Source organism: Cuculus canorus, chromosome 5 (genome assembly GCF_017976375.1).
Source record: "Cuculus canorus isolate bCucCan1 chromosome 5, bCucCan1.pri, whole genome shotgun sequence".
In the NCBI taxonomy this organism is placed as follows: Eukaryota; Metazoa; Chordata; class Aves; order Cuculiformes; family Cuculidae; genus Cuculus; species Cuculus canorus.
In genome coordinates this window covers 29,924,189-29,941,184 of record NC_071405.1, presented here as the reverse complement: position 1 = coordinate 29,941,184, position 16,996 = coordinate 29,924,189, and the positions used below count along the sequence as shown (strand labels likewise).

Below are 16,996 nucleotides of genomic sequence, written 5' to 3'. Positions count from 1 at the left end.
GAGTATTGAAGATTTAACAGAGAAAGAGTACTGAACACCAAATGAGCAGCAGGTGAGAGTTTCATAGAGATATGAAACTGTTCACGGGCTGGACTGTCAGCTGGCAAGAGACTTCACTCCAAAATAAGTTGCACAGGGCTCCACAGGACTCCACTTTTCAAACTGATGGATTGGATATCTTGTCACAGAAAACAACCAGAAAGCACACTGATAAAGTGTATTACGCAATATGCCTAACAGTCAGATTTGTGTACCTCAGCTTTTATATTTCTGTTTTATGAAGAACTATGTCGGACCGAAAAAGCTAAACAAGAACAGCATCAGATTAGTCCATTTGGTGAAAAATTCTCTTCCACAATACTCTGAAAAGTGAGAATTTTCTTTTGCAGCAAAACCAGCAAGCCATTCATTAAGTAATACAATAAAATACAACAGAGCACTGAGCTTAAAAGAACACCAAAACCTCTTCTAAGGAATAACTCCATTTATTACTGGGGTGGGGAAATGTGATGTCTATCAAACTGCCCACACAAATCAAAGTACTGCATGCACAGAACTATCCCCTCATGCACAGTGATTACACACTTTTCCACCTGTCTAAGGGACAGTGGTGAATGCAAGTCCAGATAATATAAATATTTCTGCCACCACTCTTATGCAAACAGCTTTCTATTGTGGTTTACATACCACTACAGGACGTCATCTGCAATGTCTTCTTTTCCTTTTCAGGACCCTTTAACAGCAGGACTCAGATTATACCACCATAATCATGTTTCAAACTGCCAACAAGAAGCAATTTGAAGTCACACCTCAGTAAGATACTATGCATTTACAGCAGTGAAGATGACACGCTGTGAGAAAGCAGGGAGAGGAGTCTGGCTAGAACATTCATGATAAGCCAGTTCTGATTCCTGACGGTATGACACGCTGCCATCAAGGCAAAAGACGCTGGTTCTTGTTCGGTTAGCTAAATCTTAACTCCTAATACACCACTAGCTAGTTCTTAAGCTCCAGTTTTCCTTCCCTGGAAAAAATCATCACAATGAGAAGACTATGACTTTTAAATATCTTAAATTTGGTTAAATCTTGGACAATCATCTGCCAGGACAGATAAGAACATAAAGAGAGGCACAGTAACCAAGGTCAGTACTGTTCACCACCAATCATTCTTTCAGCTGTCTCTCCTGCAGCCAGCATATGCTTATATTCATGCTTCTGTAGAGTAACAGAACCGGAGACTGTTCTGGTCATCAGATGGGCGACACTGCTTGAGTCTGTCTTGTCTCATTGAGCTCCATTTTTGTCACTGCTCTTGTTCAATACTCAGAGTACCTGAGGCTGGACTTCAGCTAAGATTTCAGGCTGTATATAATGTAAAGAAGTTTAGAACAAGTACTTGTTCCTTAACTCATACTAACATTAGTACAGAGTTAGAAACTGGAACCAAAAGTGGATTAACCGACAAAGATGTTCCAAGAATTAGAAAGCATGTGAGTTCCCAAACAAAAAGCATTTTGCTCCTTCCTTGTTTAAGCAAGTATGCTGTTCTTACCGCAGAGAGGGCAAGCATCCTAGAAATCTGCATTAGTGTTCTGTATTATACCACATATATTTCTTATTTGCTCTTCAGGAATAAAACCAATTTGCAACATAGAAATACAATAAAGGTTCTATAAAAATTAAAAATAAATCTGCATCTAAAAAAACCCAGAGAAAAAAAATTAACTCTTGTGTAATCTAAAGCACTCCCAAAAATCAGATTGCAAAAGGCACTGCAGGATTTGGCACCTAGCAAAATCTGCACGAATATAGTTCAATATATTGACAATACAAAGTAAATAAACTTCTGATGAAGTTTTAAAATCCAAAAAAGGTCCAGAAGTTATTTCAAATAAATGTTTTTGTTATACTATTGAAGAAAAGGATAAGAAGGCACAATCTGATTTGGTTTTTACTTAAGACAGAAAAACTCTTTGATCAAATTACAATTTGCACTGAGAACAGAGGTTACTCAAAGAGAACAGCACTGCATGCACAATATCTAAATTGAGCTTCAAAAAAGAAACCTGAATTCAGACAGGGAGCTAAGGATCACAACAGAAAAGTGACCAATGTGATGATTCAATTTTCTTATCTAAAAAGTGTAAAACCACACAAACTTCAGTATTTTGTGCTAACTAGGTCATTTTTCAGTACTGTGGGGCATGATTTTTAGACTAGCTTTAATGAGATACAGCTTGTGATTGTCCTGTCTCTCCTCCCAGCCTCTCAAATCCACTTGGGATCCAACTGGACAGATAGGTTTCACGAAAATGTACAGCTACGTGGGGAACAGAAAGAGAAACTTGAGGTAGTGTCCCAGTGAGCAAGAAGCTATAATATCGAAACTTCAGTCATCACCAGCTCTGCATGGTCTATCAGTCGGCCAGTCACTGCACAACTACACCCAAATCAGCCAAGACTACCTGCTCCCTCTTGCCCAAACAAACTTCATGGTCTTAGTCTTCTCCAATGTTCTAATGGCAGAGGGTGGGCTGGAGGTATTTTTTTAGTTTTGTTTTTTTTGGTGTTTTTTTTTTGTTGAGAAGGGGCAAGTAAGGGTAAAAAAAGGATGTAGAACACAGACTATTAGGAAATTAAGACTTCAACAGTTTCACTCTTCACAGAATTTTTTTCTGTACTTTACCAGATACCCTCAGAGAGCCAAATAATTAGATACCTGGAATGCTATTTCCAGCTTTTCAGTCTTCCTAGCCCATGTACCTTCTATCATCAAGAATTATTGCTTCAAGTTATCACACAGAAATCTTTATCTTAAAATTAAACTATTAAAACAATCTGAACTTTTCCTTTGTCTTACGTTTCAGGATTTTATAGCTTCTAATAAATTCCTAGCACATACTTACTGAAAAGAATGTATGTCTTACTTTTACCATCTCCTAGATAAGTCTTCTGGCTTGGTTCTGCTTCTACTTTTGTGTGTGATTGTACTATGTAACATATACTGTCATGCTTTGACAACTGGTTAAAACAATAATACAAGCTGAAAGCACTACATTGGTGACAACATATTATCAATTTGCTCAGTGCACACATGTCAAAAGAAATTAAAGGTAAGCAGGGAGATTGTCATGGGAATCTCAAATCTAGAGCTCTTAAGGACGGGGCTGCCTTGATGCAGAGGCCCTTTCTCACAGCATCTAGCCACCCCTCAGCCTGGTGTTCTGGTAAAAGCCCCACCGCCAAAGCTAGAAAGGGGCAGCAAAGAACAACAGGTAAAAAAATGCAAATACTCCCCCAAAAGATCTAGGCAGTGACTAAAGCAGCACTGGGGTGACAGGTTTGTAAGCAGAGGATCACCCATCAATTTTAACTTGTGTAAGGCCAGAGGTCTTGGTGCTTTCCCTCCTCTAGTTTGTACAGGAGAACTACTGATATATTTTCTTTCCTCCACACACTTGCCATGTTTGAAGCACTGTCCGCTGCCTATGTATAGCAACCAACCAGTGCTGAGGTATTCCCAGCATATGCTTCAAACAGAAATTCTAAGGAAGACAGGGAAGGATGGGGAAAGGTCACTAATGCTAGATATAACTGTACGCAGTGAAAAAGCTGAGAGCATTCATTATATTTTTTATGCAAAACATTCAAATACTAATTCCTATACAAATATAAAAGCACCACTAGTATTTAAAACTTATTTTTCCCTTGTGTTAAAATAAATTGTGTATTTTAACTACTGTAAAAAGCATATGGAAGCATATTTTCCCCTATGCTTCCATAAGCATCTACCTTCCATGCATAAACTGATGCAAATCAACTGTGAAGACAACCTTGAGATCATACACATAATAGAACAGATGAAGATCAAAAGGAAAAATCACTACTGACATATAAACAAGCAGGACAGAGGTATTTGAAAACACACAGAAGAGAGTATTCTCCACACAAGAAGCTTCTGCTATTTACAAGTTCTTCACAGCCACTTATTAGTGTAGTATCACACAGAGATTGGAAGGCACCTCTGGAAGTTACCTAGCACAGCCTCCTGTCCAGAACAAGGCCAATTTCAAGGTTAGATCACGTTGTCCAAGGCTGGGTTTTCAAAAACTCCAAGAGTGAAGGCACCATGACCTCTCCGAGCAACCTGTTCCAGTGCCTAACACTCCTCATTGAGGAGTTTTTATTATAGCAATTACAGTGTGATATTTTTATGTAGAAAAAAGCTTGTTCTGATACGTGACCTGCTTTGTTCTCAAGCAACTAAACCATATATCACAATCTCTGTATTCTGTAAAAATGACTGAACAAAGAGAAAAGATATTTTTATCTCTGATGGTACAGGCTTATCCTTCCTTTCCTATTTGAACTAGACAATCAGAAGTGTAACCAAAAATGGTATCTTGGTATTCTTGCAAAAGAACCACCATGCATATCACTGGAATGGCAAACATTGAATCTTTCCCACGTTCTAGTTTGCATAGTGACTGAACAGCAGAAAATGAATAGTAAGATAAGTTTTACATCGCTTTGTTCTTTTAACTATCTATCACTTCCTTGGCTCCATTTCTTTTTAAGGTGAGTCTACATATTCATGTGAAGTGTCTTGCAGCATTAAACAAACCAGCACTCCAGCAGAGGGAATTCAACTTAGCAATCTTGCTAGACTATACTTTCATGGAAACAGACCAAATACATGCACGTTCCTGCATGTAACGAATTTCTGGATTCTAAACAGAAAAGAAAGCATTGGGCAGATGTACAAAGCAATTACATAAGTATTAAGAGATAAGAATGGGAATATTTATAAATATTAATGTAGTATTAATTTCTTTTGGATTCTCTAAGGGCCCAGAGACTGACACTACTGAATCATGCATTGAATAGAATTAATTTTCTAACATATACTGCACTGATGAGAAAAAAAACTTTAGAAGGGATTCAGTTTTAACTAAAAAGTTAAAAAAGTTTTTTTTAAAAAAGACAACAGAAAAGTAATTCAGTGAAATCTAGGAAGGGTCATTTTTACATGACACTGTGTTCAACCATCACTTCTTTGAAAGTTAACAGCATTCTTTAGAATCATGACATATAGGCTGGCAAAATGGCTTTAAGATTCAGCCAGAGGCAGTAGTAAAAACAAAGTCTTCATGTATTGACTTACACTTGCTATCTACAGCTCTCAATAATTACTTTGTAATCTCAGTGGGCTCCCAAAACACAGTGTAAAGTCATTTGAAGTGCAAGAAACCAAAATCCTCTTTTAGAAATCAAAAGACCTCTTAAGCTTTGAAAGCCTGGGTCACAATACAACAAATAAAGACATGCTGTCCAAGCTCGCCCTGTATACTTTGTTCTGCATTTTGAATTCCAGTTTGGTTTCTTGTCTATGGGTGCAGGCTAGAAAAGAGAAAATACACAAAGCTATTGCATTTTACCTATGAAATCAACCACCATTTGGGATCCGTTTTTCTATATGAGGTTTTTAGTAAAAGTATTTAAAGAATACAAAAGAACAAAAGACAATCAGATGATCATAGGACAAAGTGTACTTTCATCCCTTCCTCTGCTGTAAAGGGAAAGTCAATGACTGAGATACATATGCCAGCCCCATGTGCAGGAAGTATATCAACATTGTGTATTATTTTTCTTTTTAACCTGTGGCTCTGGTTACAAAGTAAAAGTTCTAAGGTACTACAGAAGAAAAACATCCACTTGATTTGAAGACAGAACTGGCAAAACCAGATTAGATTTGCATTCTGGACACTCTGCTTTTATGGAAAGTTACTTCCATCAGTCCAGATTTCCTCCACTTCTCATATTACAGCAATCTTAAGATTTCTTTTACCTCTCTTGCACAGCACAGAAGTCACTGGTTCATGTTACAAGTAGTAACATCCAACCACATACACGCAAAAGAGAAATTGTTCACTATGTTTCCCACTTATACCTGCTATTATCCGTGAACAGTAAATTTGAACTAACCATGAATGACAAATACAAACATGGATTAACAAGGTTTAAGGCAAAAGGCATGTCCAAATAATTTTGGCCAAAGCAAACAGTTCTAGTAAAAGATGTCTCATCCCCTAGTGACCAAACAATGCCCCTTTTTCCTCACAAGGAATGTCTTTGAGAAAAATTGCTGCATGATTTACAATTTAAAAGCAAACTGTTTCTGATATCGACTTAAAACATCACAGCCCTCATCTCTGAAATCATCAAGCAGGAATCAAAAAATCTCGCTGTCTTTTAAAGTTATTGTCAGTTGCCTTTTTACTTTTTTTAAACCAAGACTTATCAATCGATGCTATTCTTTACCACTCTGTTAATCAAAGACTTCTTCAGCTTCAAACCTAATGAAATTTCAGAAGTCTAGCAGAAAAGCAACAGATCCTTCAAATCACAATCTACCTTCTCTGATGACTGGCAACTGCATGATGAATAGTTTCCCCATTGCCAGTTTCTAGCAGAGCCCATCTGTGCTGACTCTTAATGAATCCAGCCTCAAAATCTAAGCAGAGGCACTACCCGACTTCCAGTTCTTTACTTCATCTTTTGCAATTACTAGAAGAAAGTATCTGAAGGCAAAGGTGTCAGAGACCAGCAAACAAAAAAACCCAAAGCACTTAAAGAGGTTTATTATAAATACTTTTAGGAAAACTGCCTTCTCAAGAATAAAGAAAAAAAATTAGTTATTTTAAGATGCAGCTGATGTTTAACAAAATAATCCTCCCACGAAATTCTGAACACCACAGAGTATAGAGGAAGCTAGTAAATGAAATAGAACGCAACTTCAAGTACGGCGCTGTACTTTTTTAGTTCAATGATGACATCAAGTACTGTGGAACTAGAAGTGGCCATCCCAGAAAACCGAGTTCACTGTACCTCACTTACACAAGAAATTCCTTCTACTCTAACCAAAATAAGTTTTCTAAGCCTGTATCCAAAGCTCAAAGAATCTATGCATCCTGCCTCCTACCAAAACTAAATCACCAACATATACCTTTTTCTGCTCTTCCATTTCATCCGATTTGCCACTGCTATACTATAAACACAGGTAAGAAATAATTACTTCTTCATACTGCCCTAAAAACTAATCAAATTTCTGAAACTAACAACAGTAATATCAGAGTATTTTATTTAACATTAAATTGCCTCAAAGACAGTCATTCATGCACAGATCTCAACCTCTCATCAACATTCCAAGACGCATTTTTATTTCTCAAAATTCAAACCTGAAAGCCTCCACATGTTGCACTAGAAATTAGAACACTCAGAGATTCCTTGGAGAATTTATGCTGATAAAGACTATCTGCTTGCGTTAAAAAGATCCACATAGGCATAGCTTAGCTATGCAGAATGCAAAGAATAACTTCCAGTTGGAGGAAATGCCAGATTTAAAAGTATGCAGAGGACACTCACTGCTATAGTAAGGGGCTTAAGTCCTAAGATTAGAATTTAAACAATGTTGCACAGCTAAAGACTTTTCAGAGGACAGATAGTGCCGATTCCCTGCTTTTGGCAAATAACTTGGAACTAGGCAATGAAGGTTCCAATGTTACAGCAATCGTTTGGAATATTTTTTCCACCCATTCCACTGAATAGCTACATGATTTTAGTATTTTACCACTTTGTTTCCCTCCAAACTGTAAAACGAGCACAATATTACTTACCTTTATAGCATCCCTGGCACGAAGAGCCCTACATCAGTAGGAAGTATTTTTAGACAACTCTTCTAGTGAGATTTGTCACCAGTCTAAATCCTCCTAGAAGTCTGTATAAGAAGAAACCAGCTGCTCGCCCTTCTTAGCTTCAAAAAAGTAAGCTCTTCCATCTCTCAGTAATACTTCCAAATTAAAAACTGCAGCAAAATGGTTTATGACCCATACAAAGCAATTCCAGCATCTGAAAACACTAGGTATGTTATTGTAGACAAACAGCTAGAGACGTCTCTATAAGCAGAACCACCACAATACCATTATAAAGCCTTCTATGAAGAACGCTTTCTTCTAATGGCTTCACACTGTTCTGGAAGCTCCTTTTACTGCTGCGTCTAGAGGACTTCAAGAAAGAGCCAAATCGAACCCTATTAAGAATACATATAAATGTACTTCCTACAATACAGCATGAAGTCCCCAAATACATCAAAAATGTCACCATACATCCATGAAGCCAGACACAATCCAGTTCCCGCGATTCTATACCATCGTTGAACAGCCTCTACAACACACTAGCTGACAAGCTCATAGCCTACAGCACAGGTTGACATCCTGTCACAATTTCATTCAAGCCTATAGAACAGCAGTATTTGGTTTTAGTAGACGCAGTTGAAACTTTTCTAGCAACATTCAACAGCTGGAGGAAAAAAGAGAAGAAAAATAAGAAAAAACTACTAAAAACGCAGCTCCAAAGCATCTGTTCAGCATGATTCCTGTTTCCTTGATTCCTCTCTAACCCTGGAACCAATTATTTTGTCAAGAGCAGAAAATTCCTAGTGTTACATAGGTTAATTATACAGGATCAAAAATCTGGTTTCCCTTGTTTTTTGATTTGGGGTGGGTTTTGGTTTGGTTTTTTTTAACCTTCCTCTTTTCAAGACAGTTAATGGGGGGGGGGGTGCAGAATTATGAAACCAGCTACATGCAAACTCCTACTGTATCTTGGTCTTATATAGTTTTAATGATTTATTCTCCTGGGTATTGACTACATCAGAATTTTATTAATCACAGCTATCTCCAGCATAGCTGTTGGCAAGTGAAGTGAAGGTTATCCTATTTTGGAACAAGGATACATTTTTTTATCACTCCAAACAGCTTCTGTGTCCCACTAAGTAAGGGATTTCATTAGTGCGCTTACAGAGGCCAACAACAGCTGTACTTAAGGCAAATCCTCTGTATCTAAGTTCAGCTAAATCAAGACAATCCCAATTCTCTTTTTTCCCCAAAGAAAATTTTAAATATTTAATGATATGTCATCACTCAATTTTCTTACCATATACAGATTTTTTTTTTTTTCAAAAGTGGCCTAAGCTGAATACAATGTGCAAGCAGGAGCTCGTCTCTATTAATACAGCCTTTTTGTACACCTATACTACCCTTTATACAACCCCTTTTTTTAACTCTCATCTATGAGGCTTAGAGCAGCAGTTTCAATCAAGCCCTCCACTATGATATTCAAATTTTACCTTGAAGCACAACAAAAAAAATCAACAACCCCGATTTTTACAATATATTTTCCTGGCATCTACCTTTCATCATAGCAGGAGTGCAATGGAAACCAAGTGTTGCACATGAAAATTCAGACCAAATTCATCAAAATAAATGCTCATCCTCACAAAATATTGCATTAAATTTTTGATGTAAAGAGAAAGCATTATGTGGCATGACTAGACGCTGAATTAAAAACTGAGGCAAAAAGGAGATTTCTAGCAAAGTTTGAGATGGCATGCAAGTGGAAAAATACCACATGAATCCTAACCATCTACTTCAATGAAGTAAAATGTTCTCCGCTCTCCAAACACTCATGCTTTAGGAGAAAAAAAAAAATTAAAACCCACAAACTCCTAAGTAAATGTAGTAGCAATTTTCCTCCAAACCATTAACTATCATGATGTTTGGGTTCAGTACAGCTCAGTTCAGACATGCACTCAAAAAAATGGCAAACCCCCCCACTTGATGAAAGTAGATCAACTTATAATTTCAAATAAGTATTTCTCCTTCAAAGTTTACACGTTACCAGAATTTTCATACAAAGCTACGGCAGTGCCACTAAAGAATTCGACATACATGTGAACGCAGTTTCAAGCAACCCACAAGTCAAATTACAAGCATTAGAAGATTAAAGGCGAGTCTCCAAATAAGCAGTAATACAATCCCATAAAATACATATATTTTCTTAGAATCCACTTAAGAACAGGTTACACAATCATTTTCCATTTAAATACCTCATCGCTATCACAGCTGCTAACAGAATAATATAAAGATTGAAATCCTTGATAGTTCTCACCCTCTTCCCGGCCCAACCTTTGTTCTTACAGACCGCCTCTTTTAACTTCTTCGTTAGCTACATGCTACCAACTAAACTCTGAATCAGTCTGGAAATTACATACTACTTCTCACATAGAAATTATCCTTGAAAGACAACTGAAGAGATTACAATATTAAAAGGGGACTGGTTAGCTTAAAAAAAGATTTTTATTTCAGAAGTTCGTGTCCTTGATGAAATTTGTATATTATTTCCCACACACATACTAACATCCCTCCCTTCCCACCGCATTAGGAAGACTCTTTGATTGCTTACATTTCCTTCGTTTTATTTGAATTTCATTTGATCAGCAGCTTGAGGAGAAAGAAGAATAGGCTTTCTCAATGCTGTTAGGGTTCTCTTTACTCTTGCCAATAAGGGGAGCTTTGCTATAGTCTGTTCCGTTTCTCTGCCCTGAAGAAAAAAAAATTTAAGTCATGTTACCTGTATTCAAAAACCCTATAACAGGTTTCTCAGCATCTGCAAAGTTAGTCTAATGAAACTAAGGAAGTATCAAAATAATTTTCATGATAAATTTTAAAAAGAACATGGATAAAGAACATTATAGGTAACATATGCTTTTAAACCACTGTTCCTTCCTCCACTACTGTTCACAAAGGACTCTCAACAAAACAGCATTACAGAAAGACATGCACAAAGTAAAAATCACTATTAATTTTTCCTGCCTTCACACACATACAAACTTCTCCACCTAGATACATTGTGTGTCATTAAAGACAGCACAAATTCTTCAGAGCAGCACCCTTTTCTTGGTAACAGCCTGTTAAATTCCATTTGGAAACATCAGCCCAGTTCTGGAAAAGTATCTACTTGTTCTGCAGAGTGTTTCTTGAAAAAAAAAAAGCCCATCCTGTGACAATATTCAAACAGACCATTAGAAGAAACCAATCTGGTTTGGGGAAGCCTGTTTGATCCTGGAATTTTTGCAGGCATAGAGGAAAAGACTCTGAAAAGCATAATTAATACAAATCTCCATCAATCTCCATCTACATGCATTCCTAAATGTTGATAGTGAAGTTTAGACGCAAGAAATACTACCACAGTGCCTGGGCCACCCATACACTACATCTGAATGCCCCACAGTCTCCTTCATACATATTTCAAGGACAATATTTTGTGCTCGTGTTGCAGCAAACCTCACCTGACTGTTACAGTATATACCATCAAACCTCATTTTTGCAAGAATTTTAGTTTCTCAAATCTTGTCAATGAAGTCTGTGTCCACCTACCACAGAGTCCAACAGCGTCAGTGAACTCTGACAAATCTGAGCAGCTATTCCATAGTGCCAGAGCAGCGATGTTCCCAGACGACACTAAGCAGACCAGCACCAAGGGCCCACCTCGGCAGCATGTTCCCAGCTGTCATCCTGCACAGAATGCTGCGAAGACGGATCAGCCTCAACAGTTTACACAGAGCTGGTTATGGAAGTGCAGACAGTCACTGGATTGCATACTTGCCACTAAATGTGCTGGGCTCTCATTCCTATTATCATGTCTAAAATAAGTGACTTTAACATGAGACCAAGACAACATTTATCTAGTCAGGAGAAATGCCACAACTTCCACAGCTACAAAGGAGGCTTTTGCGGGGCTTTCTGGCTTCTTTTTGACCTTTGTCACATACTACAATTCACCTTTGCTCCTCAGGAGGTGGAAAGGCTACTGCTGCTAACAAAGTAACAGCCATGCTACTTTGGACCAGAATGGCATTAAGTAACAGGCTAAGAAGCCCTTACGAGAAACATACTGCCCAAGGAAAGCCCTGGCTAGCTCATTCTAGAAACACAGCAGTTTGAAAAACAGCCCAGCACCACGATTTACAGAAAACTAACGGAATAAACTCTTACTCATATGAAAAGGAGATCTGCAACTGTACCACTTTCCCCACCAAAACGGTACATAAATTGCAAATCAGCCCATCATTTGTGATATCTGGAAGAATTATGTTACAAATTTCTGTACTAAACATTTATATAGTAACTGCAAGAAAGTTCTAAAGCTCTTTCAAGCTGCTATCCTGAGTTTAAACATCAATTATGATTGCCCTGGTCGCTGTCTGTTCAATATTCTTAGCTAAACAGCTGAATTTAGTACAAGGAGTTTTGTGCTCCCAGCCTCTCCTTTCTCTCCCAATTCACCAACCAGCCTTTGGATTCACAGAGAATTTGGGTGCCTCCAAGGTTTCATTCTAACTGAACAAGTGCACTCTACAGCTAAACAGCAGCATTTGGGCAGTGCTATACCCTTAAAATTTTGGTATTAAAAAAATATCCAGAGTTGGATAAAACATAGAAAGGATCAGAGGATCAGCTCTTAAGATTAACATAAAAAGAACGTTCCCAGAACACTGATCTTGGTAACAACCCCTTATTAGATTGGAAAATCGAAGTTAAAACTGACTCCAAAAATATTTTAATACATATGAAGCACAAATAACTATCTGTCAACTTTAATATACTAGATAATTCAGGGAACTTACTACAATTAATTTCAATGAGTTACAAGCAATAAAAAAGGTAATCAAAGCTTTTACTTTCCAACAGAATGCAGTTATTATCACATGCTACAACGTGCAGCAATTACTTCTACTACCCTAGATATGTTAGGCAAAAAAAAGTACCTTACCTTATTCTCCACTGTCTGAGCACAGAGGATTAAAAACAAAGTATTAGGTAGAAACTGCACGTGTTTCATAACAAGAGAAAAAACAAACCACTGCATCAATAACTTCACTGGCTGTGCAGCATGCCATGCACACACAAGGGACACTTAACGAAAACTTATCCACATCCTTTTTTTTCCAAGGACTCAGATCTCCAAATTGGGAACCTGAAGGCAGACGTTCATTATCTCCTGTTCCAAATGCAGATCTCGGCAACAGAACACTGCAAGAGGAGCCATCATAGCTTGATTTTCCTTCCTAGCTTGATTTTCCTTCCCATAGCTTGATTTTCCTTCCCTCCTTGCCAATTACTGCACTGCAGTCTTTCTGAGAGCTATGCAAAATGCAGACAGGGGAAGACTGAAAGAGCCCGGGAAAGAAACAGTTACAGAAAAGTTCGTTCAAATCATCTCATGTCTTATTAGTTGTGGGCTGAAAGGAATAAACTGCAAAGTCCAGTGGGGATCTCTCAGGAGTCTCTCTACTGTTCCTCCTCTCAAGTCCCTGCCTATCTTTACTTTCACTTTTCATAAGGTACTTTTTGGATTTCACTTTGTGGTAAAACTAGAGAGAACTGGGGGAAAAAGATAAATTATTTTTTAATTTTTTAAGTTGTTTCTTAGTAACTTCATTTTTTTATAAGCTACATTAAAGCTACCTTTCATTCTCATAACCACCAATATTTTAAGGAGTTAAAAGCCTAAAGCAAAAATCTTGTAAGGTTTGGGAGTGCTGACGGGTATTTTTGCTTTTGCTGCTTAAACCAGGGAGTTTAGTCAATTAACTATTTTAACACTTGGATGCTTTCCCTATAACAACTGCTGTGATTACACAGCAGCAGCATTTGCCCCAGCAGGGGCATTTGTAATTACTTCCCAAGTGTTCCACAACAGCAGCTAAAGAATACATCTGAATATTAAACAAGCTGTCATAGCACAAGTAACGTTGGAAGGGAACTCTGGAGATCACCGAACCCACCCTCCTGTGCTCAAGCAGGATCAGCTACAGCTGGCTGCCCAGAATGGTGTCCCACTGCATCTGGTCCACAGAGACCACCTCTACAACCACTCTGGCAACCTGCTACAGTATTTGAGCACTCTTACAGGACAAAAATTTCCTTGTGTTCAGATGGAATTTTACTGGTTTTTAACCTATGCTCATTACGTCTTTGGACACTAAAAATGTAATTTACGCTTGGTTCAGCCGGTTTGTTTCTTCCCCCCCCCCCCGAATTCTTCATTCCCCACAGCTGCATTTAAGAGCAGAAGGAGCAACAAGGAGCCCTCAGTGTCAATCAGCCAGTTGTTGGCTCATTTGCAACAATAGGCTCATCACTGATTTCCACCCCTCCTTCTCTCTGCATCCTCAAGAACAAGGCTCAGGGCCAGATTTTTTAGCCCATAGCAGCCCAGCTGCCTACCATCAGCAACCTATTATTCCTTGGGATCCACGTCCTCCTTGGGGGAGGATCCTGCCAGGTCTTCTCTCGTTGGGTCTCACTGGAAGGCAGGGCTGAACATATTCTGACAAGGACATGGAAAGCTCAGACTCCTTCAGCACCTCCCTACCTTCTGCAGCAGTCCTTCAGGAGAAAGGGCAGTACCCAGCATTCAGAGCACGTTACGTGGAGATAAGCAGTAAGGAAACTGGAGAGTCTGGAGGTGGATGCATTCTCTTGGGTTTTGGCTCACAGCAACGGAAAGGTTGGTTTTAGTGGTGTATTTCAACAAGGTTTATGGTATTACCTTTTCTTTAAAAGGTAATGGGTAACATAGGTACAGACTCACAGATAGAATGAACACCTCTACTACCCACACCCCCACGCTCAGATGGGACAAAGATTAATTTCTCACAGCTGTGCACAGGTCATCACAGAATCAGAATAGTCTGGGTTGGAAGGGATCTTAAAGATCATCCAGTTCCAACCCCTCTGCCACGGGCAGGGACACTTCCCACTAGATCAGGCTGTCCAAGGCATCATCCAACCTGGCCTTGAACACCTTCAGGGATGAGGCAGCCACAACTTCCCTGAGCAACCAGTGCCAGTGTCTCACCTTCATTGTGAAGAAATTCTTCCTTATGTCTAGTCTAAATCTGCCCCTCTCCAGTTTACACCCATTGCCCCTGCTCCTATCCCCACAAGCCTCTGTAAACAGTCCCTTCCCAGCTTCCTTGTAGCCCCTTTCAGGTACTGGAAGGTCGCTATAAGATCTCCTCCGAGCCTTCTTTTCTCCAGGCTGAACAGGCCCAACTCTCTCAGCCTGTCCTCGTATAAGAGGTGCTCCAGCCCTTTGATCATCTTTGTAGCCCTCCTCTGGACCCATTCCAACAGCTCCATATCCTTCTTACGTTGAAGATTCCAGAATTGGACACAGTATTCCAGATGAGGTCTTACAAGAGAGGAATAGAGGGGCAGAATCACTTCCCTCGACTTGCCAGCCACACTTCTTTTGATGCAGCCCAGGACACAGTTGGCCTTTGGGCTGCGATCGCACATTGCTGGCTCATGTCGAGCTTCTCATCAACCAGCACCACCAAGTCCTTCTGTGCAGGGCTGCTCTAAATCACATCATCCCTCATCTTGTATTGAAACTGCAGACTGCCCTGACCCAGGTGTAGGACCTTGCACTTGGCCTTGTTGAACCTCATGAGATTCACAGGTCCACGTTTCCATCTTGTCCAGGTCCCTCTGGATGACATCCCATCCTTCTTGTGCGACAACTGCACCACTTAGCCTGGTGCAAACTTGCTGAAGGTGCACACAATCTTGCTGTCAATATTATTGATGAAGACATTAAGCAGCACTGGTCCCAGTACAGGCGCCTGAAGGACACCACTTGTCACGGATCTCCATCTGGACTTTGAGCCAGACCACTACTCTCTGAATACAATCACCCAACCAGTTTCTTATCCACCGAACCACCCACCCATCAAATCCATCTCTCTTCAATTTAGAGAAAAGTCCTGTGCTTACTCTTCAAAGGAACTCCCAAGTTTCCATTCATTAAGACAGCAGCATTACATTTACTTTTTTTCTTTTCTAACATGGCTTATTTAAAATTGAGATTCCTGTAACGGATGACATATACTCAGATTAGGCTCCCAAGCTTTATTTTAAACTTGTCTCTAATAAAAAAATTTTACTTAATACTAAAGATTACCTTCAGTTTCAAATCTTCCTTATTTATAGACTAAACACGACACACCACATTTAAAAAAAAACATGATAATGGATTTGAAAAGGGGAAAAACCCATTGGCTTCAAACAGAAAAAAAACAGAAGAGCTATTAGAGTCTTTCTGCATGACTTTGTGCCCTTCTGTACATTCTATTCTCCTTCCTTGAGGAACACATATAATGCCCTCCTTTCTCTGATCTTACCTGACACCTACCAAGTTCCCATCTCTTCACATACTTGCATGCATTAGTCCCTTGTATAATAGGACTTCAGTCTTAAGCTGTGAACTGCCAAAAGTGAAAAAATAACTAGAAATAAGGAACACAAAAACACATAATTATATCTTGGTAAAGTTGGGGAGAAGGAGGACCAAAATATCCCATTCCCCTAAAACCAGAAGATAAACGGTAAAATAAGATCTTCAAATATATTTCCATTTCTGCAGTTAGTCTAAAACTAGCACCTCAATGACACTTCTTAACCTGTTCTTTTGCTTCAGGACACAGAGTGATTTGAAGACAGCTACATGCAGCCTAGTTGCTTCTGGCTGAGATTCACACACTGTCAAGGAAGCACACAGCATTTCTTCAGAAAAAAATACAACTAACACTAAGTTAGAAGATGGTGCTAAGGAAGAAAATCTTACAGGAGGACAGCAATTCTGCTTCATAAATTGTTCAAGATCCCTTGTATTCTTGGTAGGAGGGTAAGAGAGAAAGACAAAAGGCCAAGATAGTATCCAGTCATTCCAGCAGACTATTTCCTCCTTCCGCACACTTCAGGTGCTACATCTAGATCAATACCTAGAAAGGACTACACTGTCACATGGACCTACAAAAAGAACTTTTTGTGACAAGAACATGAATTTCTGTGTGCAAACAGCATCATTAATTCATGTCATTTATTACTTACTAGAAATCCTTGGTTATAGCACTTTACGTATTGTCTAGTGTTACTGTGGCAAAAAAAGCTTATTTTTACCCTTTTTCCACACAAAATTTTGAAAGAGCCTCCCCACCTTCCAGCTTTATAAATCTGAACCTGCTCTGAGGAACTGGCCACAGTAGCCCCAGAGCGTCACCTACTGCTACTCTCCAAAGACACAACGC

The 16,996-nt window shown here is 39.0% G+C and overlaps 1 protein-coding gene across 14 annotated transcripts in view; it reads right to left on the bottom strand.

The window, feature by feature from the left end:
* TRAF3 (TNF receptor associated factor 3) overlaps positions 1–16,996 on the bottom strand; it is a 71,490-nt gene that overhangs the window by 36,868 nt on the left and 17,626 nt on the right. For 8 of the 14 annotated variants that reach the window (XM_054067463.1, XM_054067475.1, XM_054067474.1 and 5 more), the window contains 3 exons: positions 12,673–12,687; positions 11,277–11,463; positions 10,303–10,440 (listed from right to left, as the gene is read on the bottom strand). The exons of 4 other annotated variants lie outside the window; for them this stretch is intronic. The gene's annotated coding sequence lies outside the window, so the exon portion shown is untranslated. The remainder of the gene's footprint in view (positions 1–10,302; positions 10,441–11,276; positions 11,464–12,672; positions 12,688–16,996) is intronic. 2 more of the 14 variants (XM_054067466.1, XM_054067464.1) reach the window with 1 other exon arrangement.